Here is a 25,038-nt window from a genome sequence, read left to right as displayed (position 1 = left end):
AACAAGAACAGGACCTTATCTATTTAGTTAAGGAATAAAAATAGTAGAAAAACTAAATTATTGTGCATGGTATATACAGACAGAAATGTAGAAAACACAATTGCTATCCTACTCAAAGCAGGGGAGAATCACCATTTGTGAAGAACAAAATAGGCATTATTGAAGGCAGCACATACATGGACCCTGATGAATGGTGAGGATTGTGATGGATACCAAAGCATGGTTAGAAATTTGACAACAATAGAAAGAAAAGAACATAGGGACTAAGAACATGGGCTCTGTTTGGATTCCAATTCTACTATCAATTAACTATATGATTTAGGGCAAGTCATTTAAACTCTCTCTTTTGATTTCCTTTTATAAAATGGAGCTAGTAATAATGCACACTTCTTAGGACAGTGAAATAATTAAATTAAGTCATTACACACAAAATGCTTAGATTACTGCCTGGAACACAGTAAGTCCTATAAAAGAGTTAGTTATTATCATTCTGTATAGAGTAATGGCATGGTTAAAAGAGAATGGAATGGCATGGTTAAAAGAGAATGGGTATAGAATGGTGACTGGCTGGAAGGGCATAAACAGGGGAACAGTAAAAGATAAATTGATAGTCTATTGTAGAGAGTGTCAAATAACAGGAGTTTATTCTAAATTATGTAGGAAGTAGGAAACCAATGAAGTTTTTGTCTTTGTTTTTGCATTTAACCTAGGGCCTAGGCTAAATTAGGGTTGCACTTTATGAGGATTAATCTGGCCTTGATGCAAAGGATGGATTAGTGGTAGGATAGACAAGATATGAAGAAAAGCTTTGGCATAAAGCAGACCAGAAAGTAATGAGAGGCTAAGCCAAGGAAGTGGCAGTAGGAATGGCAAAGACAGATTCTCTCATCTGTTCATGACAAAAATGAAATAATTTAGATATTAGGGAGAATTTTTAAAAGGTTTCTGATGACTGTTTCACATCTATGAAACTTTGATCTCATCAAATAAAATGGGAAAGTCAGGATAAGAAACTCTGGTGCAGTAACAATGAGCAGCTCGCCTTTGAATATGCTGAGTTTAAGGTACCTAAAGGACATCCTATTGGCACATAAAACTAGATATCTCTGCAGAGGGACAATAGTTAAAGAAACAAGAACAGATAAGACCTCTGGGAAAGAGGAGGGAAAGAGAAATTACTTCAAGAATGAAACCTTAGGAAATCCCAAACAACCAGAAAGCAGACAGACACCAATGACATGAGAAGTCACCCAAGCCTGACAGGCATCACTTCTTTACCACCACCTTACTTCCTGTGGAAACAATCCAACCTAACTGAAATTCCATACCTTTAGGAGAAAGAAATATTCTTCCCTAAACTGTTATGCTTTTCATGGCTTTTTTTCACTGTGGAGAAGTCATAAATACACTCCCTGAATGCAAGACGTAACTTGGTTTCAAGTTCAAACTCTGGACCCGTGAAAACTAATTGTAGAAGCATCTCTTACATTTATGCTTAGGGACGTACAGATCACTCTCTGCTCTGACTTAAGTTTACTACCAAATAAGTGATGACAATGGTAACAATATCTAGAGAGAGAATTACCTATGCTTTACATGTGATAACTCTTTTTATAGATGCCGCATATTCCCTTTCAAGAAGAAAACATTTTGTATACTTTAATCTTCCGCCTTTTTGATAGGAGGAATGCTCATATCCCCAAGTAGAGTCTGTGGAATGAACGCAACATGAAATTGATAAAAATCCTCTTCTTTAAGGAAATTAATCAGATGTTTCAACTCTAAATTGGCATTAGTAGTCCCTACATTCTTTCTATCTCCCTGCCTCCACATATTCAACATTTTTCTTGACACTAAAATTGATCCCATTGCCTGGACTTCCAGTTAACTACCCTCCAAATCCCATCAAAGTCTGTCATTCCAAACCACTTGTTTTCATTGCCTCATTACTCCTACCATCCCTGACGTACTCAACCCAGAGCCCTAGAATTTATGCCCAAATGCTTAACTTTGAAACTATAACTCTTAACCTTGATGCAAACTTTAAAAATAAGTTGTTATGGATAAATATGTATTAAAATCAAGCACAATTCAAGATAGTGGTTCCCTGGGTAAAGGGTGGATAGCAGCCAGAGGTTTGCAATGAACAAGTGACTAGGGGGAGCCTCGAAGCATTGGTAATAGTCCACTGCTTAAGTGTAACAGTGGCCTCTAGGATGTTCAGTTTACAGTTACGCTTTATAACTTAAACATACTATATATTTTTACACAGCAAATACCTTAAAATATGTCTTTAAAAACTATCTCCCAAATATGCTGCCTCATATTTACTTGCCACATTTATAATTTAAAAAACCTATCATTAGACATTTGACACACACATTACTGGATTTGCAACAAGCCTTACTATGATTATCTGAATCCCTTGTCTAGATTTATGCAACTATAGCAGAGAGATAATTTTAAGTTCAAATTAATAAGTTTTCTTTTTGGTTCCATATTTCTAGAATGTGATTTATATTTTCAGAGTGATTTGATTTTGAATACCAAAAGGAGACTCAAAAAATGACATTTACATCATTAATCCAAACATACATACAAATATGCCCAAAACATACAAATATGTCCATGAGGTCCAGGATCCTTCTAATAAAAATAATCGAGGAATGATTTGATGACAGCCACAGCTGTAGTTGTGTTGAACTCCTGGGTTTGTTTCATTTGAGTTTAATTATTTCTAATGAAACCACTCCCTCTGTTTGGCCCTAACTAAGGTGTAGGATCACTTGAGCTGTGCTGGCAGGTCTCAACTTGTAAGCACAAGTGGCCTCTTTAGCCCACAGGTGGGCTGCCTTACACCTGTACAGGCAGACAGAGAGAGATTAGGGCCTGTGGGTGTAACTCAGTTACGTCTGTCAACATCAATGAGTGCCAACCTGCAGGGACAATTGTTGAAAATGTAGGATCAGGTCCTGCTCATGAATTAGCTTTTCATCCCATTCAATCATGTTACCAAGTACCTACCACATACGAGGCACTCAACCAGGTGTTTGGGGTAATTAAAAGGATGAGACCCAGTTCCCACTTTAAGAAGTTATATTCCAAGATCTGTTACAACAGTGGTTCTCAAACTTTAACTTGCATCAGAACCACCTAGATGGTTTGTTAAAACAGTTACCTGGGCCCCACCACCAGAGTTTCTGATTCAACAGGTCTGGGATGGGGCTAAAGAATTTGCATTTCTTATGTGTTCCCAAATGTTGCCGATGCTGCAGGTCCAGGGACTATATTGCAACAAGCATTGTGATAGACTATTTCAGAGGTCCAGGATGTCTCTCAGGTTGTTGGCATACTTGATTAAGTAGTCACTGAAAAACTGACTTCAAAGAATATGTCTTCTACCTGTCTAGAAATACATGTTTAAAATAGTACTGTTGATATTAATTATAACAATAATGATTACTGCTGACACTTAGTGAGTCTTTATCACATGCCTGACAGTGCAAGCTGCTTTACATGCTTTGCTTCAGTGGATCCTCACAGAACTTCAGTTGGGTTGGTATTATCATCTCCATTTCACAGAGGAGGAAACTAAGGCTTAGAGCTTTAAAAGGAACTTGCCCTAGACTCAAGCTAAGCCCTTGACATTTGAGCCTGGCTAGTTCTTTGCTAGTGGGCGGGGATGTCCTGTGCATTGTAGGACATTTAGAAGCATCCCTGGCCTCTGTCCATAAGATGCCAGTAGCACTCCCCTTCAGTATGACAACAAAAAATGTCTCCAGACGTTGTCAACTGTCCCTACACCTGGTTGAGAACTACCGCCCTAGACACACAGTTCAGGAAATGCTGAACCATTTAACCTTTTCATCCATCAAAAGTCAAATGTATTTTTACTTCAGAGCACATAATGTTAAAGCTGGAAAGAAAGTTCGAGATTATTTGAATGAATTTGTTCACTTGCAGATAAGGAGCCCCACCACACACAGAAGTACTTCAGCACTCTGCCAAGAATCAGGAGGAATTCAGATCAATACTGACATCTCTACAATGCACAAACTTTTCCTCATTTTGTTGCCCCACTTATTCTCAAGAAATATTCCCAGCCCTTGCTCACTCATGATGAGTGTGTTTTACTCTCTGCCAGCAAACACTCAAAAAGCAAATAAATGGCCTGGCTCCTTCTCATTGCGTGCCACAAAATAGATAAGAAAATGTATTGGGATCCCTGGGGAAGTTTTGTAAAAGGGCAAGTCCAAACATAACAAATTGATAGGAGCCAAAGACACTCATGTAAACCTGCCTAGGTCTGCCTTTCAAAAAGACAGCTCTGTCAGTGAAAATACAAAGTTTGCCCAATATGAAGAAATCTGGTAATCATATACAATTACAAAACCTATAAATGTTAGCAAGTTGAATCACTCATCCAAGTAGTATTCCTTGTCCAGAGTGCAAATTTTAATAATTGGAAGAAGACATCTGCACTATTTTAACCTGTCATGTTAAATATCTGTATTTTGTAACTCATCTTGATAGCTAATTTTCATGGAAGTATGTGTTAATTGAGCAAAAAAGACATCTTTAAGATGGTTATCATAAGATAATCACACCCTAGGGCATTGTGAGGCAAGAGGTACTGCTCTAGATCTGTGATTCTCCAAGGATATGATTATCACATGATAGCTGCCACACCTCCTGAAGCGCTACCTCTCTGGGCTGCCTCCATCTGACTCAGGTGGCTGGTATCAAGTCCCTCTGTTTCTCACAACATCAATTCATCTCTTCCCAGGAGGTTGTGTGGTTTCTCAAAAACAATACATTGGGGCAAGATGGAGTCAAGAAAATAGTGCCCTTCAGAACAAGATGATCACAGGGGAAGTTAAACATGTTTTTTGGAACACACACACACACACAGAAAGTGACCACCTTTCCAAATCCCATATGATCATTCTTACTCTTTATGTCTTCATTCCTCCTTAACTTTTACCAGGCCATTGACACTACTTATAAAGTCTTTTTTTTTAATGGAAAACCTGTTTTTATCTTGCCATGCATTGCCCACACAACTAGCCAGATATTAGGGTTTTATTACCCCCCAAAGACTCTTGCTTAATTCAGCACATTCTTCCTTTTCTAAGAACAAGATGCAAAAGAAAATTTAATGGATTAAGTCAAGTATATCAATTTGCAACATTGAAAACGGCCCCTATTCAGTTACAACAATTAACTCCTACAACCAGCCAATTTGTATACAGTACAAAAGATTTCGAGGTGTTAGCAGGTTATTGGGTTATATACTCTGACAAGTAGCAACAGAAGACCTGTTTCACTGGTAGCAACACTAGCCTTAGGAGTTCTAAAATTAACATAAAAGCCATGGCAGTATTTCTTAAAGGTTACAGAAGTCGATACGGAATGAAAACTACATTTTCTTTATTTAAGCTTTTCATTTTTTCAAATGAAGAGTTGCCATTATTGTAATGTTTACTTTTGAATATATAAACTGTGAAATAATGGCAAAAACACTTGAAAAGTAGCCAGAAGATAAGAGGAAAAACTCCTTCGACTCTATCCCAGATTTTTTTTTAATGGTGAAGTGCCTTAAAGACTGTTCTTTAAAACTCCAGCTAGAGAAAGGAAAGAGACTGTCAATCAGCAGTAATGTATAAAGATTTGAGGTACGGATGCATTTTCCTGCTTTGAGTGCATGAAGTCGCCTTTGTTTCAGGTTTCCTTGGCAACGCTTCTCAAAGTGTGTATAGGAAGAGCAAGTCCTAAATGGAGTCTGGTCTGAAGAGGGCCTTAAAAAAAAGTCTAAGTTCCCTATTTTTATTCCTTCAGAAGTGCATGTGTGTAATGACGATGTACAAGAAAGAAGAACACATCATTTTCCACAGTCATGGCTACCTATGTGAGTGAGATAACAATGATTTTTGAAAGCCTGTGTTGTTTTCCTGGTTATGAGACATCTAAAGAGACATGGGCTTCCTAGAAAGTTCCTTTTATAGACCATTTTCATCTCAGAGCTGCCTCAAGGCCAAAGATGAATGGGAGCCATTTGCTTTTGGTGATACTCTAACTCCAAGTGATTTCTTTCATAGAAAATTTTCATGATGTCACCCTCAAGGACAAAAGCTTATTAGAATTAATAATTGACTTTCTCATTTATAAGAATAATACCTTGCTTAATTGTTGTCTATATCTGTGGCCTCCACTCCCTAACTTACCTTTCAGACTTTATCTCTATTAGATTACTGTTAACTGTCACAATAGCTTGCCCAACACTAAACTCAGTGACCTCTGCTCAGACCTTAACGTAGAACACTATCTTTGTTGATGTCCTGTTTAAAACTTTCTTCTTACTTATCTTTGTGACTGTGCTCTTTTCTGTTTTTACATTTCTTTACTTTTGCTGGCAGGATACAGACTTGAGTAAGGCAAGTGAGGCACTTGCTTTGGACACAAAATTTGAGGAGGCAGCAAAAAACTCAGTAATCAAAATAAATGATATTTTAATGTAATATTCTTTAAAAATCAAAATGCAAAAAAATGAACAAAGTGTCAAAATTATAAATAAAATAGGATCTGTGCTGATTAGATCAAGTCATTATTTATTAGAATGCTTTTATTCCCCTCTTTCCCCAATCCACCATGCCATGTCCAAATCCTAAACTTTACATCATTAGTTATATTACTTCTGTTTCAACATTTTTTACTTAGCATATATATTACATGTTTCATCATGCTATCATTATCAATTCATACACACACACACACACACACACACACATTTATACAGACATATATTCATCACCCTTTTTCATCCAATTATTGTTTGTTACAGGATTTCTTCAATATTCCCCCAGATGTGGTATACAGGTAATACATTTTGTGAATTCTTATGCATCTTCAAGTATTTTTCTTTTGTGCAAACAAGTGGAGAGTATCTTGGCTAAATGCAGGATTTTTAGATTGCCTTCTTTTCTCTTGGTAGTCTTTGGATATTATTCTATTGTCTTCTATTTTCCAGTGTTGTAAATAAAAGGTCTGACAGCCAGTTTGATTCTTACTCTTTTGAAAACAAGTTTGTTCCTTCTCTCTAGGAGTCTATAAAATTTTCCTTCTATCCTTTGAGCCAATGGTGATTATCTTCCCTTCCAATTCATGTATTGATTTTTCTAATTAAAAAATTATGAGTTTTTTAGTTCCAAGTATTTGAGAGATATTATACTCTTTTGAACCTCAAGTTCTCTTAGTTTTGCTGAAGTTTTTTTCAGTCTCCACTAGCAAATCTATTTCTTTTGGGAACTATGTATTCTCCATGCTGTTCTCCTCCTGTCATTGCTAGATCCCCTATCATTACTAAGTCTATTTTTTGCCAACTTCTGCCTCACTTTCAGACCTCACATCCAGAATTTGGGGGGCCCTAAAGAGAATCATTCGGCTTCCACACACCATCTCCAGAAGTCAATTTGTCAATTTACTACCTCTGTATTGGGAGAAAGACCCTCATCTCTCCACTCTTTCCTGCAGTCAAGGCTAGGGTCCCCCCATCCTCCAGAGTAGGGAGCCTGCATCCACCTGCTCAGCATCCCCTTAGCTCCAAGTAGCCAATAAGACCACTTCCTTGGAGGGGTTCTTTCTCCTTGGTGGGTAGGTGAGGGTGACCCAAGGATGTCCTCAAGGTGAGCCCTCTCCAGGATGCACAGCATTCTGGTCCTCACAGCTGAGTGCTCTGCTGCAGTCTGCAAGCTCTGCTCAGGCCCAGAAGTAAAAGGTTTTGCACTTGCTCCCCATCTAACCCTAGCGCAGGCCTTGCTCACACCTTCCATATTCTGTATGCAGCCAAGCAACTCCTCAGTGTGGCAGAAGTGACTGGACTTAAGAGTGGAGTTGGACAAGTAGGGCAATGCATATTCATTCCAACTCTTTTCTTTCCAGAATTGAATTGGTGTTCAATTTTTTCATCCCCTGAAACTTTTCTTTCCTCTTTTCCTAATTTCCATTAATGTCATTAGGATCTCCTATTGCTTTGGTGTAAAACATCAGTCACTTTTGAGAGCTTCTCTTGCCTATCATTCTCTTTTAATTGGCCTGCAAGTGTTTTTTAAAACTGTATCCCTACACTGTCTCTTGAATCCATCTCCTCCTTTACATTCCTAACTGCCATAGCATTTTTCAAGCCTTTATTACCTCCAGCCTAAATTCCTGCATTAACTTCATAACTGATTTCTCTCCCTCTAGTTCATTCTACATATTGTAGGCAGGTATGAAAGCACAATTGTGACTGAGTCTTTCCCATTATCTAATGAAACTAAATCATCCAACGTTTTCTCTCAATATCCTCATTAATTTATTACACATGTGCACATGTACTCACACACACATGCCACTTCTCCTCCTCCTAAAACATTTTTTAAGTTACAGCCTACCATTTAAGTCCTGGGTAGATTTACCTTGCTGCATTTTCTTCTTTCCTACTCCATCTCCTCCCAACTCCTATTTATCCTCCAAGCCTCATCTCAGATGTCTCCTCCTTAAAGACTTCCTCTGTCCTTTTTCTGATTTAATGCCTACCACTTTCATTCTCTTGTAGCATTTTCTTCAAACCTTTTATTGTAATTTGCATTCATTCACTAGAACCTACAAATTCCTTGATTGCAGTGAATATGGTGGCTTATGTGTAACATAGTAAGTACTTATTTAGTAGCAATTTGAACAAAACCATTCAGATCAACATTTACTTGGCCTCTCCAATGTGCTAGGCAGTGAGTTAGTGCTTGAAATAAAAGATGAATTAAAAAGACCCTGTCCCAAAAACATAGGCAAAAACCTCTTAGACATAAACATGAGTGACCTCTTCTTGAACATATCTCCCCGGGCTAGGAAAACAACAGCAAAAATGAGCAAGTGGGACTATATTAAGCTGAAAAGCTTCTGTACAGCAAAAGACACCACCAATAGAACAAAAAGGAACCCTACAGTATGGGAGAATATATTTGAAAATGACAGATCCGATAAAGGCTTGACATCCAGAATATATAAAGAGCTCACACGCCTCAACAAACAAAAAACAAATAACCCAATTAAGAAATGGGCAGAGGAACTGAAGAGACAGTTCTCTAAAAAAGAAACACAGATGGCCAACAGACACATGAAAAGATGCTCCACATCGCTAATTATCAGAGAAATGCAAATTAAAACTACAATGAGGTATCACCTCACACCAGTAAAGATGGCTGCCATCCAAAAGACAAACAACAACAAATGTTGGCGAGACAAACAACAAAAAAGACAGGCACAGTCGCAGGGGGGCCATCAGGTGAGGAATTGGGGATCAACAGAGGTGAGGCTTAGAACCTCCTCCCCCCCCGTTCTGAGAGAAATATGCTGCATCCGTGGATGTTTTATTGCCCTTGTCTAGCTTGGATTAACACATAGTCTACAGGCACACACCTACACTGCTGGTGGGAATGTAAATTAGTTCAACCATTGTGGAAAGCAGTATGGAGGTACATAAAAATGCTCAAAACAGACTTACCATTTGACCCAGGAATTCCACTCCTAGGAATTTACCCTAAGAATGTAGCAATCAAGTTTGAGAAAGACAGATGCACCCCTATGTTTATCGCTGCACTAATTACAATAGCCAAGAATTGGAAGCAACCTAAATGTCCATCGATAGATGAATGGATAAAGAAGATGTGGTACATATACACAATGGAATACTACTCAGTCATAAGAAAAGGGCAAATCCTACCATTTGCAGCAACATGGATGGAGCTAGAGGGTATTATGCTCAGCGAAATAAGCCAAGCAGAGAAAGAGAAATACCAAATGATTTCACTCATCTGTGGAGTATAAGAACAAAGGAAAAACTGAAGGAACAAAACAGCAGCAGAATCACAGAACTCAAGAATGGACTAACAGTTACCAAAGGGAAAGGGACTGGGAAGGATGGGTGGGTAGGGAGGGATAAGGGGGGGAAGAAAAAGGGGCATATTAAGATTAGCATGCATGGGGGGTGGGAGAAAGGGGAGGGTTGTACAACACAGAGAAGACAAGTAGTGACTCTACAACACTTTGCTATGCTGATGGACAGTGACTGTAAAGGGGTTTATAGGGGGGACCTGGTATAGGGGAGAACCTAGTAAACATAATATTCATCATGTAAGTGTAGATTAATGATAACAAACAAACAAACAAAAAAGCAGTTCCTGTGTGGTGACCTCCAATGAGTTCTACACAATGGTATAAAGGGCATATAAAAGTGTAGGCAAAGGGTTTGTTTGTGCTTATACAGAGGATCAAAGCCTAATTTGGCTACCCCAAAAATGAACTAAGATACGATATGAAAAAGAACTTCCAACATCAGCACTCTCTGGAAGAGTCATTCCAGAAGATGATCATCAAAAAACCCCAACAAAGATCCACGCACTGCTACAGGTGTAGATGCACTCATCCCACCGGTTCCTGGACTTGCCATGGGAATAAAGAAGGAGATATCTAAGCTGGCCTGTGCATACAGTAAAACAACAAATTTGACTGGATCTACACTGTTGGAACTCAACCAAGAATTAGGAGAAGTACAAATTGTAGGGCTCCAAAGTCTTTCAACTACAGACTATTTACTGTTAAAAGAACATATGGGATGTGAACAGTCCACAGGTATGGGTTGTTTTAATTTGTCTGATTTCTCTCAGACTATTCAAGTTCAGTTGGACAATATCCACCATATCATAGATAAGTTTTCACAAATGCCTAAGGTGCCTAACTGGTTTTCTTGGTTTCACTGGAGATGGCTGGTAATTATAAGTATGCTTTGGTTATGTAACTGTATTCCTATTATGTTAATGTGTGTGCGCAATTTAATTAGTAGTTTAAAACCTATACATGCTAAAGTTACTATACAAGAAGATATGTCAAAGAAATAATCAATCTTCCCATGTTTTCTTCCGCCTGCTACCTCTATAGCTTTTCTTCTTCCTTCCTAATTACAACCCATAAATAGAATTCGTGCCTCATATCGAATTTACCATGTATCACAATTCTTCCAAGTGGTAAAGATACCTGAAGACAAATGCTGGGCATAGCAGCCACAGGGCATAAATATGCAAAGAAGTAAAACACTAACCTTTTCAAACAATAAGGCTTCTCTCTCACTTACCAACTTTACATTTCCCTGTATGGCCCCGGAAGATGACTGGTTAGCCAGAGACGGGTAAGATTCCTTAAGGGAGGAACAACCTAAGACAGGCACAGTCGCAGGGGGGCCATCAGGTGAGGAATTGGGGATCAACAGAGGTGAGGCTTAGAACCTCCTCCCCCCCATTCTGAGAGAAATATGCTGCATCCGTGGATGTTTTATTGCCCTTGTCTAGCTTGGATTAACACATAGTCTACAGGCACACACCTGATCATCTACATCTGCTCCCTTACAACACTAAATTATGTTTTCTACCTTTATCTCACATCTACCTACCACTTCAGCATTTTATTAAAAATAATAATAATAAAGAGAGAAATGTGGTATCCACATATAAATCAAGTATAAAAATCAAACAAATATTCATATTTGAACTGACTGTTTATAGTTCATAATGCATGATCAAAACCGAAAGTTTCTGTGATGACTGCCCTTGTACTACTATTCACCATGTAACTTATTCACTATGTAAGAATTTGTTCTCCATGTAAGAACTTGTTCATTATGCTTCAGAAGATTGGAGACTGACGAAAATTAGGCTTGGGGTGAATTAATGATTATACATTGAGCATTGAGTCCCCTATACAGAATTTTATTGTTGTTAACAACCATTTGATCAAAAAAAATAGGAGAGATGCCCTCACAAAATAAATAAATAAATAAGTAAATAAATAAATAAATAAATAAAAGAAGTAAATAAAATAAAGTACACACTTCCAATTGTAAAATAAGTAAGTAACTGGAATGTAATGTATAGCATAAGGAATATAGTCAAAATATTGTGACAACTTGGTATGGTGATAGCTGGTACCTAGAATTATCATGTACATAAATGTTCAATCACTGTGTTGTACACCTGAAACTAATGTAATACTGTATGTCAACCCTTCAATAAAAAATAATTATCTAAAAAAATAAATAAATCAATAAAATGGGAATGAAAAATGGAAAGAAAAAAAAAAAAGACCCTGTCCCCAGGGGTTCAAACTGGAAGTTCTATATTGCAATTCTGCAATTAAATGATCCTATATGTATCAGTGTGTGTGTGTCTATCAGATCACACACACACACACACACACACACACACACACACACACATATTTATCAATCTAAATGGAAAAATCTTCTGGAAAGTGCTTCCTGGCTATTTTGCCTTACTTCCTAATATGCCTTTGGAAGCAGATGTTTTATCAGGCCCAGAGATCATATCAGGGCAGAGGAAGTGATCCATAGAGAAAATTAACATTCAAGATGTTGAAATTGCAAATCAGATAAGCAACACATTTCAATGTAAATAGTAGGTTTTAGAAGAGAGGGCAGGGAAGAACAAGTAATAAAATAGGCTAAGGCATCTTGTTGGTGTACCTGTGGCTCCCCTGATTTGGTTCCCACCTGTTAGCAATTCTATTTCGAGCTTCCCTAGAGAATGGTGGGGGATGGAGTGAGAGAGCAAGTATATGGTGAACATTGGGCTGAGGATTAGATAAAAGCATTTCCCAAAGAGCAATTTCCCAAATTGCCAAACTGAACCACTCTATTAGCTTCCACCCATCCATCTTCCCCTAAACACCTATGAAGTAAGGATAGTTTATCTTTGGCCAATTTTTTCCTCTGCCTCTGTCCTTTCCACTCACTGTCAGACACCACTTCAGCATCCTTAGAGTTCAGATACTTCTTCAACTACCTCCACCCAGCATCCATGGACCTGAACACCACCCAAGCTTTCTTCCCTCCATCCCATCAAATCATTTATCTACCTGTCCCATGGGATCCTGTACCTCTCCATTTGGCAATGTATGAAGAGTATCAGTAGATTTCAATTATCTTGAGTAAGCAAAATATTTGAATCCTTAGAATGTATGGGATTGTTTCTAATAAATTTTCCTAATAGGTACCATAATGTCTTAAACCAGTTAAACTACATAAAGAGACCTTTAGGAAGGATTATTAGTATTAGAAATTCCACATTTTAGGGGTGGCCAGCAGTTGGGAGGTTTCTTACACATCTTAGTCTCATACATCCCATCAGAGAGTTTGGTCCAATACTGCCTGCACTTGGCTGTCCAGCCCACGTTTTCAAGCAGTCACAAGTATTTCCTTCAGTCCCTCTAGACTGAGAAATTGAAGATGTCTTTTTAGTGTAATGTTAACCTTCCCACAGGTTCCTATATGTTATGCTGATTCACAGTCTTTTATTCTAGATCTGGTACCCAGGTGCACAGGATGCACTTATCTGTGGATCACCACTGCTCTGAGTCAGAAGGCTTCCTGAGGGTCTATACTGATTCCTGACTGTGGCTCCACACTGCTAGCCTGACAAAACCATACATATATTGAGATGCAAAGGCCAAGAAACATTTCTCAGAGCTCAGATGAAAATCAAGACTTTTAAGATGTAGGAGTTGAAACAAAATACCCTCTTAAAGATATTGTTGGAAACAAATGACAGGCCTAGATCTGGAATATATTTAAATCTGACCTAGTACAGGAGTGCTATTTTAGGGCTTGCCCAAAAAGTAATAGCATGGAAGTAATAAATAGATTACTGCTTGAAAGGAGTTAATGATGTGCTGAATTCTACATTACATGGCATGAATTAATGTCACTTCCTACTAAGCCATTTGATATGGAGCAAAATAATTAATCCCCCTGGTTTCAGTCTCCCATTTGGTAAGATGGAGGACTAGCACTACTGACCTTTTAGCTATACAGAGTGATAGGCTTTAGTTCTATAATATATTCTAGAATTAGAAATTGCTAAACATGAATCTGCTGAGGACAATAGGAGGGAAGGAAAAAGTCAAAATTCCACTTCAGAGATTTGGGAAGAACTGAACTAGAAGGCAGTCCGTGAAACACTGTCCAGTTTTAGACTGAATTCTGGATTCTTCCATTTACTATTCACTGCCCAGTGTGCCAGGCTATTTTGTTGAACATATATTGATTATTCCTCTAAATTCACTCAAGCAGACATGATAGAGGATGATTCCAAAAGTACCAGGACTGCATTTGCCAAAAAAAAATGGGTTAATGTCAAGAAGTCACTGACTGCTTTAAATTTCAGTATCTAAATGGCTATTGTTCCTCTCAGCATAGAATTTTCTAGAAGACAAAACACACACTAGAGCTGTAAAAAAGAAAATATCCATTAAAGATACAAAGAGACTGGGGCTCTACTAATGTAGTATGAAAATTCAACTTGCAAGTAAGATGCCAAAGTTGGATTGATAGCTGTGTACAACAGTGACACGAATATAAAGACACCCTAAGGTTAAATTGGGCTCCTGCATTGAAATTCTAATTAGAAATATGAGTGCCCCAAGTCTGTGAAAGTACATGTGTTTAATTATTCTTCTTTTCACCTTATCTTTTCCATTATTTTATACCCTTTTCCCTCCTCTTTTCTTGCTGTTCTCAAGCAACCCGTGCTCCTCACTTAATCTAAGTGTAGGGTCTTTCTTTAAGTTGGCATTAATCGACAAGCACTGTTTAATTATTATTTTTCATGTCTGAAGAGGCTAATATTAACTCTCCATGGGCCTGAAGCTGACCTCAGCCCCTTGTTTCTGGTGGCACTGTTCTGCCTTTAACAGTGGCATTTCTTTAGTCAGATAGACATGCCACAAATTCTTCTTCTTCTTAATTGTATGTACCTGTATTTGTGCTAACTGAGGCTGCTGGGGGGCCTCATTTGTCTTCTATCACTATATCTGTAAAATTTGTACTTTGGACAACTGAAGATTAAGTCATCATTACATGACCCAAGAAGTATGCGGAAAAAAATGTAGCTTTGAGGACCATTAACCTGGAGTCCTCTTAACACCAGGAATGTGCCTTGTCAGACTGGCATCCTCAGCTGGCACCCAGCACTCCTCAGCAGCACCCAGCAACTCTGTATATGACTGCCCAAAAAAAAAATATCTCAAAGGACCTGCAGATCATATGTTTATGCAATGGTGCTCTGGATTAAGAGTGGGGACTTCAAATATAACTCTAATTGTAATACTCTGGCTTTTCCCCTAAATTCAGCAGTTACATCAGAAATCTAGCTAGTTCACCAGTATAACTGTCAACTTTTTGAATCAAACTTGGAGAAGCCCATGCTGATATTAAGTATGAGAGAATCTGCTTTTCAGTAAGAGACATTTTATTCAGTCTTCTTTATCACTCTATGTTGAGCTTGAAACCTCAAGAGTAGACTTAGGGCATTTTCTGACTCAGAAGTGAAAAGGCAAAGAAGCTCATGGCCTGAAATCTGAGTCTTCTCCCAAACCCTTTTTGGGTTACAACAGGACCTGAATTGATAGGACCAATGAAAGTTATCCTAATGAGTAAGAGGTCAAATCCAATAAGGACAGCTAAAATAGAAAAGTGTCAAGGATTAGGTAAAAAGGAAAAGTAGGAATTCCAGGTCCAAGATCAACAGGTGCTAAACCAAGAAATTCAGGTAAGTAGGGGCAAAAACCAGAAACTCAGGTTCAGAGGTTGGGATTTCCAGGTACAGTCATACGTCCCCAGAGACTCAAAGTCCTAAGTGACACTTGGAAATAGCATTGCAAGTGGAAAGTGTACAGTGTCTAGAGTAACAGCACCTGGATTCTAATTGTGACTCCAGTATATACTGACTGCATGATTGCATGATCTTAGGTAGAACATACCCAGAAAGTTATTATAATGGAGCTCTTTCTTATAAGATTACTGTGAGGACTAAACGAGATAATATGAAAGCACTTTAGATATTTTAATTTGCTTCATAAATTTTCATTATTATTAACTTGAAACATATTTCCTCAGAAGTAGTAGAAAATAAGAGTTCAACTGGTACTGTGGTTCAGCCACACAGGGATTAACTGGCTTTTTTTTTTTCTTTTGCAGTTAGTTCTGTCATCTGTGGAACACTGAAAATGAAACCACAAACTTTGCAAAACAGGCCATTCATAAACCAGAAACTGCCCACATCTGTGTTCTGATTGAAAACCTTCAACCTATTAATGTCCATAAGGGGCAGAAACTTGGAAGAGATCCTATGTTGAATGTTCTTTCAACCTAGACATATTAACTTGCCTTCTTAGTCATGAAGTAAATAAATCACAGACTCAATTTTCTCTGCCAGGCTTCACAAATACCAACTTGTATGCAAGTAGCATCAAATAAAACAGTAACTGTAGTTCAAAAAAAAAAAAATTCATCAGTGACTATTAAAGTGTGGTCCCAGACCTGGAACAATAATATCACTTGGAAACTTGTTAGAAATGCAAATTATTGAGCTCCACTCAGACCTACAGAATCGGAAACTCTGAGGATGGGGTCCAACAATCTGTTTCAACAGTACCTCCACGTGATTCTGATACTCTTTGGAGTTTGAGTGCCACTACATTGGATTGAGAGCAGAATTAGCATCCTAAGCACAGTGTTTTTATTTGTAGATTACTGAAGGACCTTAACAAGTTTAGATATGGCTGAAGTTTCAATACAGTGAGTACAATTAAAAATTACAACTGTAAATGCATGACCAAGACTACATAAATCTTTAATTTGCATTTACAGGTTTATTGTTTAAGAAAGTTCATCTTTTCTTCCTTACTCTGAATAGATGACTGTCTTGGTCAAGTCTTATTTCCTATAATACTTGAGCAACTCAAACAATCAAAAAATTTGAGCAAATCTTTATTTACTAAGAACTCTAATCAAGGTGGAAGATCTTATAATTAGTCTTGGTAATAGACTTGGAAAATTAAACTTGGTTCATTAATTTTAGCAATATCCTTCTTTGTCTGGCTTTTAATAGTATTAAGTCTAGCTATTATGTTAATATCTTGCCTCATAAAGTTTATAATATATTTCAATAATATAGATAATAAAATCACAATTTAATATGGTAAGGCAAGAATAAAATAAATTTTCAGGAAAAAGAGGCTGAGAATTTTTTCCTATATAATGACTAAAAGAAAAATCTTATTTGACTAAATATTGGAGGTAAAAGATCACTATTTCTCCTCTTACTCATTTTAACAAAGTCTGCTACACAAGTATCAATAAAAGCATAAAAATCTCTTAAAAGCTAGTCAACTATTTCTTCTTTCATAAATACCATAATTTCAAAATATTATGTAAAAACAAAGTTTTATTGCACACATTATAGCAAGGCTTATTTTGCATCATACGATGTTTAGGTGTGAGGGTAAGGACCCAGAGCTCTCTGCTCTAGAATTCCACCAGCCTCCATTACACTCTGGGTCATTGGAAATAATGCCCAGATAGTTCCTGAGAAAGCATTATAAAAGTATTTGTGGAATGAGCTGGATTTTCCTGAAAGTTTCTCATCAACAATTACCAATATTAAATGTAAAGCATAGTTTGTGAAGTTAAGAATAAAAGCAGACTAATCACTCCTTCAGCTTACTCTGACCCACCCTCCTTGTGGTAGCTGAAACCAGTTATCTGGGCTTCCTTCTGTTTTCCTACCTAGCAGCATCCTCTTGGGAGAGCCCACCCATACCCTCCAGGCTGAGCATCACTTTGTCTCCAGTGAACTGCAGAAGACTTTCTAGCCCTCCTCTTTTCCACCTTATTTTTTTAAAACTGCTCCGCACAGCTTATCATGAGATTTCTTGCTTAGAGAATGTACTGTTTCTTCCCAAATGAACACTGAAAACCACAGAATAACATTGCTAGCCTTATAGGGAGATGAGAAAAATGGAGATCTAGGATTTAACATGTAAATCTTGGAATTATGGATTGAGAAAAGGGGAGTAAGCTGCTAAATTTTTTAGAACACCATATACCATAAATCATGTAGATATAAAACTTAACATATCTAAATATTTTTAAATAACCCTTTATAATTGCATTTTAAAATTACAATGGGACTTTCTGGTGTATGAATTACAGTATATTCATGTTTAGTTGCACTGACTGTACTCAGCTTTTAGCTATGTGCCTAGCAACACACTGGATATGAACTAATGTGCAATAATTCATGGCCTGTTGTGCCTTATTAAATATAGCATTGATTCAATTTTAGGACTGCAACATAATGACTCAAATATTTTTCAGAAGGCTAAGCACCCCATACAATTTTCATCTGAGAGCCTGTTTTCACATTTGCAACCCTCATTACAATAGTAATATTTTCCTACTGCAGATCAAAAAAAATGAATGCAATTGCCCACCAAAAAAGTAAACACCAAAAGGAATTTACCTCCTGAATGGTGCCTGTTCCCCCAATAAGCATGAGACTCCAAAAGTCTTCTTTAAATGAGAAAAGACTCACATTTTTTAAATTTTGACCCAAGATAATTTATTTATTTCTTTTGTGATATGAGGAAAAAGTTTGTAGCCACAACCAGCCTTACTGGGACAGAATGTATTGTATAGTAGGGATCAGTGTATCTTGCATCCATTCCAAATATACAGACATGGAACACAGCAACATGGGAGTTTCTTTAAAGTCAGACCCAGTTTCTAACTCCAGTTTCATCATTACTAACATATGACATTGGAAAAGTGACCTAATCTCTCTGAGCATATTATTTAATTGCAAATGGGGCTAATAACAATTTCCATCTCCAAAGTATGAAGATTCAGTGTAATGTTCTATAAATCAGTGAGTTCAGAACTTGACACATAGTAAACATTCAAAAGTGCCAGCTAATATTAGGCTAGAGAAACTATTGTGGTCCAGATTTCAGATAAGATATGGATCCGAGTACAGTTATTATGGGCCAAATATATCTCAAGTTTCATCTTTGCTACCATGTTAAGGGTCCATCACAGAATTTTATTAAATATATGTATGCTTCCAGCATTTTCTTATATTATCACTACATTCATATTATCACTACACAATTAATTCTCATTGTACTCAACAGGTACCTACCTACATTACAGTTCATATTCTGTCTTATGCCAAAATTACTTATACTTGTCTCCTCCCCTTTGTAAACTGACCCCCTGTCTATCTTGTTCAAGCACTAAGACTATCTGGTTGAAGTCCAAAAAAGGTCAGTTGGATTGTGTAAAAGATAACTAGTCTAACAAGGTATCTGCTACAAGGTTTGGGGTTGGGACACCATAGAGGAAGGCAGCCACTAGACAGCATCTGCTCATCGTATCAAAGCAGATGCTTTTGGGTAATGCAATTACTTCTTTTTGTACGGCTAATAGAGTGCAAGAACAGAAGAAACATGAGTCCAGTTCAATCCTCAGAGAATAGTGAATGTTATTTGGGGCTAGGCCTTTTAGAATTCCAAGATATTCTTCTGCTCATTGGAAGACAAAGGTTTAGGCTCTCAATGACTCTGAAATACCAATGACTTTTTCACTCTTCAATGCAAAATAAAAGCCCATCTAGACTTCCTTTTGCAATTATCACCTATTTGAATTCTGGTAACACTTATTTAGTTAGCAATCTAGCTCTTTTCCCTGTTTTTTTAAAAAATAAATAGCTCAGTGGTTTTTTTCTTTCATACATGGATATGATACAGCCATGATTTTTATTTTCTTTAATAGAATAATAGAGACTTGCTTAGCTTAACAGATCTTTTGAGGCTTGATGTTCTTTGTCCACAAGCTGACTGAGCAAAGAGATAGCAAGCAGACCTCTTAGTATCAGGCATGAGGAAGAAGGCTTTGCTTCTAAGAGGCCAGGTAGGTGAACTCCACCCTCCCTGCCCAGTCACAATGAGAGAGGATAATGGGTGCGTAATTTCAGGAGGGCTGATGCCAATTCCTGAAAAGGGGGGTGTCCCTTGCTTCTTCTTTAAATGGAACTCTCTGTTACTCCTCCCACCCTCTTTCCTATCAATCTTATCAGTCTGCTGGCTTGATAATTACATCAAAATATAACCACACAGATTTCTTTTAATGGATCATGCTTAGTGATTTTCAAAAGAAAGCAAGATGGACCAAGCTGTCAGTATTATCCCTGCCTCAGAGAAACCCTTATGCATGTAACATGGAAATTCAGCTGTCATCACCCTGCCTCCTTAGGGAAGTCTGTACCCTATTCTTAAAAGCATTGGAGCACATATTAGGCAGAGCAGCTCACAGCACTGCTAAAACACCCTGACAGGTGTGGAAAGACTTTACTGTTTTCCCCACATCACACACACACACACACACACACACACACACACACACACACACACACACACACACACCACTCACCCCTTCAGAGATCTCACTATTCACTTAAAAGGTTTTCCAGTCTTCTCTGTCATGAAACTCAGAGATCTTGTTTCTACCTCCATTTCAGCTGCCACTATCTCCTGACCTTCAACTGGACCCCAAAGTCAACATCATTTCATGCTTCTTTTGGAGGTTGTCCCCTGGGGTTACCAGAGGCAATAGAACATAATGGCTGTGCACATGGACTCTGGAGCCAGATAGCTAAATCTAGATACTGGCTCAATCACATACAAGATATTTGTTTTGGAAGTTTTTAAATCTGTCAATGCTGTACTCAATTCATTTGGGATGACAGTAATAGTGCCTATATTAGCCTACTGTAAATATTAAATGAAAGAATCCATGCTAATTATTTAGCAAGTGCCTGGAACATATTAAGTGTTCAATAAATTCCCTCTCCTAATGATGTTCTAGCCTTTATCATCCCCATGTTCTACTTGAAATAACTCTGTTCTTGGTTTTTTCCTAATCTTAATTTAAAATTCTGAACTTCAGATTTCTCCCCCTTGTGTGACATATTTCTAAAAAGACCCTCTCCCTTTTCTTTTCATCTCAAGGTACTTAACTTGCATAGACTTCTTATGATGGAATAGGAGACAAGAAGAAAAACAAGTAAAACTACCCTGAAAGCTTGATTCTCAAACCTAACTCATAGAATTATCATTTTGACAGCTAAGGAGTGCCTCCTCCATAACAGGCTCTTAATCAATGCTAAAATAAAGAAAAAAATTTTCTCTCTTTTCTCATTGAGCACAAAGTGGCTAATCCTAGAAGGGGGAAAAAAAATCTCTTCCTTCTATTCTTCTTTCCTCAGCCAGTGTCTTCAGAACTCTTAAGGGATATTCCAAAAGTCAAATGTAATTGATTTATCTCCCCAGGTAGGCACAGCAACACAGAATCATAACATAAAAGTTAAGTATATTCTAGTGCCTTATAGAGGAGGGAGCCTAATTCATTCATCCAGCTGCAAACAGATGGTCTCTCTTAATTTCTTGAAACACTCTTCCCTGGGCTCCTAACCACCAAACTCTCCTGCTATTCCTCCTACCTCCAGCCACTCCTTTTCAGTCTCTTTTCCAGATATTTCTCCTCTTTTCAAAACAAAATGATGATGTGCCCAAGAACACATCTTCTCCCTTGGCACACTTCTCTTCATATCCCTGCATGCTTCCTGCAAGACTGCCTCCCATCCCATGGGCAGCTGACACCTCCAGGACAGTCCTTTCCCTTGAGATCTGGACTTCAACCACTCTCTGACCCTCTCCATTCAGATATCGAAGACACATTTCAAGCTAAACATATCCACAACAGAAACACTGATTTTCTACTCCATTCTGTACCTTCCCCCAATTTTCCCCCTTAGAAAATGGGAAGCTCATTCTCACATTTTCTTGGACCCAAAAGTTAGGCCTTATTGCTGATTTCTCTCTCAAACATATTCCACATCCACATCAATCAGCAAGTTCTGTTATCTCCACCTTCAGTATATGTCCCAAATCTAAGCTCTCCTCACTGCCTCCTCTGCTACCAACCTAGTCCAAGCCACCATCATATCTCACCTAAACTGATACAATGGCTTCCTAACAAGTCTTTGCTCCCACCTTTCCCTCCTTTTTCACCCTTACAGTATATTTATCATAGCAGACAAAGTGAATATTTTAAAACAAAAATCAGATCAGGTCACATCCCTGTTAAAATAATTCAACTTTCAGATTTTTCTACTTGAATGGAAGCTCCAAGAGAGCAGAGATGTTTGTTGCTTATCCATGGCAGCTAGAGCAATACCTAGCACATGACAGGTACTTAAGAAGCATTTGTTGAATGAATACTGCCTTAATAAAATATTCAGTGAGCATCTTCTTTGTGTATGGCCTTGTGCTCAGTTCTGAGAACATACGAAAAATATAATATACATGGACTATGCCCTCATGCGTAGTGAAGAATACAAACATTCACATACATAAGCATTAACAGATATGACAGTGTGGTGGAGTGGAAAAAAGATGATGCTATGAGAAGTGAGGCAGAAACCTCCTCCAAAAAATCACATAAAACACGAAAATACAGCAAATACAACTAATCCTGAAAAAGCAATCTGAAGACTGCAGAACAGACTACCTACATCTGGGGAAGAGAAGACCTCACAGAAAAGAGTAAAGTGACAACGCCGTGATCTGGCAGGACCCAAACCCTCCCTGGACCCCAGCCTACAGGCAGGAGGAAAAGGAATGGAGCTGGGAGGGAGTAGAAGCCCAGGACCACTGAATACCAAGTCCTGGAGATCTGCTCCAGGAGCATAAACTCATATTACATGTGCTCTGGAGATTACCGGGATTAGAAAGCAAAAACAGGCAGAATACTCTGAGAAACTGTGTTTCAGGCTTGTGTGGAGAATAGGTACACACAACAAAGCCTTCTGGGACAAATAAAAGAGGGGCAGTTTGAAGGACTTCCCAGCAGCTAGAGGGCGCTAAAGGAGAAAGATTACACAGAGCTCCCCGCTCAGGAGAAAGGGCAGATGGACAAAACCTTCTCAGTATGCTCAGCACATGTTGGGAACTCTCAAGAGCTTCAGATGCTTCATCCCCTTGGATGGCAACATAGCACCCCCACTGCAGTAGGCAGCCTGCCACTCCTTCTTCACAGCAGACGCTAGGCCTGCTCACCTGCTGCCTTGCCATTGTGTCAGGCCAGGCTGAGGATGGCCCTGCCATGGCAGCCACAGGGGTGTAGCACAGAGGCTCCTCCCTGCATGCACAACCCACTTCACCTGGCAGTAGATGCAGATGTTACAGCTGGGAAAGTAAGAAACCCTCTCAGCCAAGCTCTTTCCTCCCAACAGGCACCATTTCCACTCACCTGCGACCCCGGCAATTGCAGAAGCCACACCACAGCTCCAGAGAGTATTTTCCATGGGTGTGCATTCAGCTGAGGGTCCACACATCTCACTTTATAAGCAAGACAAAAAGGTACACACTCACTGCTCACCAACAGCTGGGGTACCAACACAGGAAATTGAGCTTCTGAGCACTAGAAGGCATAGCCTATACAAAGTTATTCATTCCATAGGAAACACTAAAAAAAGAAATGGAGCAGCAAAGGAATTTGTTCCAAACAAAATTACAAGAAGAAAAACAGAAAAAGGGCTGAGTGAAACTGAAATCACCAATCTTAAAAGTCATAAATATGCTCAAGGAGCTAGAGAAAAATATTCAAGATCTCAGGGAGGACTGCAACAAAGAGACAGAAATTTTGAAAAATACAGTATCTGAAATGAAACATACAATGGAGGGATTCAAAAGTAGATTAGATGAGGTAAAGGAGACAGTAAATGAACAGAAATTACAGAACACGAAAACAAAGAAGTTGAGTCACAGAGAGAAAAAAGGATTTATAAGAATGAAAGAATAATAAGACAGCTGTATGATCAAACCAAACAGAACAATATTTGCATTGTGGGGGTTCCAGAAGAAGAATAGTGAGACAAAGGGACAGAAAGTCTCTTTGAGGAAATAATTGATGAAAACTTCCCAAATCTGGGTTTGGAAATAGTCACTCAGGTCATGGAAGTGCAGAGATCTCCCAACACAAGGAACCCTAAGAAGACAACACCAAAATACATAATAATTAAAATGGCAAAGATCAAGGACAAGGAGAGAGTATTGAACACAGTGAGAGAGAAAAAAATCATGTAAAAAGGAAAGCCCATCAGGCTATCAGCAGATTTCTCAGGAAAAACCTTACAGGCCAGAAGAGAGTGGTATTTAATACAATGAAACATAAGGGCCTCCAATCAAGAATATTCTACCTGGCAAGATTACCATTTAAATTTGAAGCAGGAATTAAACAATTTCCAGATAAGCAAAAATAGAGGGAATTCAGCACCAACAGTCTTTAACAGTTTATCTTAATGGGACTGTTCTTGATGGCAGTGCTCCTAAGGCTAAATAGTTGTCAACAGAGAAAATAAAACCACAGTAAAGGAAGTAGACAAATTAATTACTAAGCAAATACAAAATTAAATCAACTACTCACAATGTCAGTCAAGGGATAGATACATAAAGAGTACAGAATTTGACACCTAATATATAAAGAGTGGAGGGGAATAAGAATAATAATTAAGGGAGAAGAAAAAAAGCTTTACATTGTGTTTGAAATAGCATAATAAGCAAGTTAGGTTGACTGTTAGATAGTCAGGAAGCTTCCCTGGAACCTTTGAAACCACAAATCTAAAGACTGCAATGGCAATAAGTAAATATCTATCAGTAATCATCCTACATGTAAATCGACTGAATGCACCAATCAAAAGATAAAGAGTTACAAAATGGATAAAAAAAAACAAGACCCATGCTGCCTACAAGAGGCTCACTTCAAACCCAAAGACATACACAGACTAAAAGTGAAGGGATGGAAAAAGATATTTCATGCAAATACTAGCGAGAAAAAAGCAGGAGTAGCAGTACTTACATCAGAAAAAAATAGATTTCAAAACAAAGAAAGTAACAAGAGACAAAGAAGGACATTATGTAATGATGAAGGGGTCAGTCCAACAAGAGGATATAACCATTATAAATATCTATGCACCCAACACAGGAGCACCTACATATGTGAAACAAATACTAAATGAATTAAAGGGGGAAATAGAA

The 25,038-nt window shown here is 38.1% G+C and overlaps 1 long non-coding RNA gene across 2 annotated transcripts in view; it reads right to left on the bottom strand.

Annotated features, from left to right (window-relative positions):
- Window positions 1-25,038, bottom strand: part of LOC108405330 (uncharacterized) — a 165,986-nt gene that overhangs the window by 102,960 nt on the left and 37,988 nt on the right. The window lies entirely within an intron of this gene.

This window comes from Manis javanica, chromosome 8, assembly GCF_040802235.1.
Source record: "Manis javanica isolate MJ-LG chromosome 8, MJ_LKY, whole genome shotgun sequence".
Taxonomy (NCBI): Eukaryota; Metazoa; Chordata; class Mammalia; order Pholidota; family Manidae; genus Manis; species Manis javanica.
The sequence above is the reverse complement of the archived record's forward strand: the minus strand, read 5'-3'. Positions and strand labels throughout refer to the sequence as shown.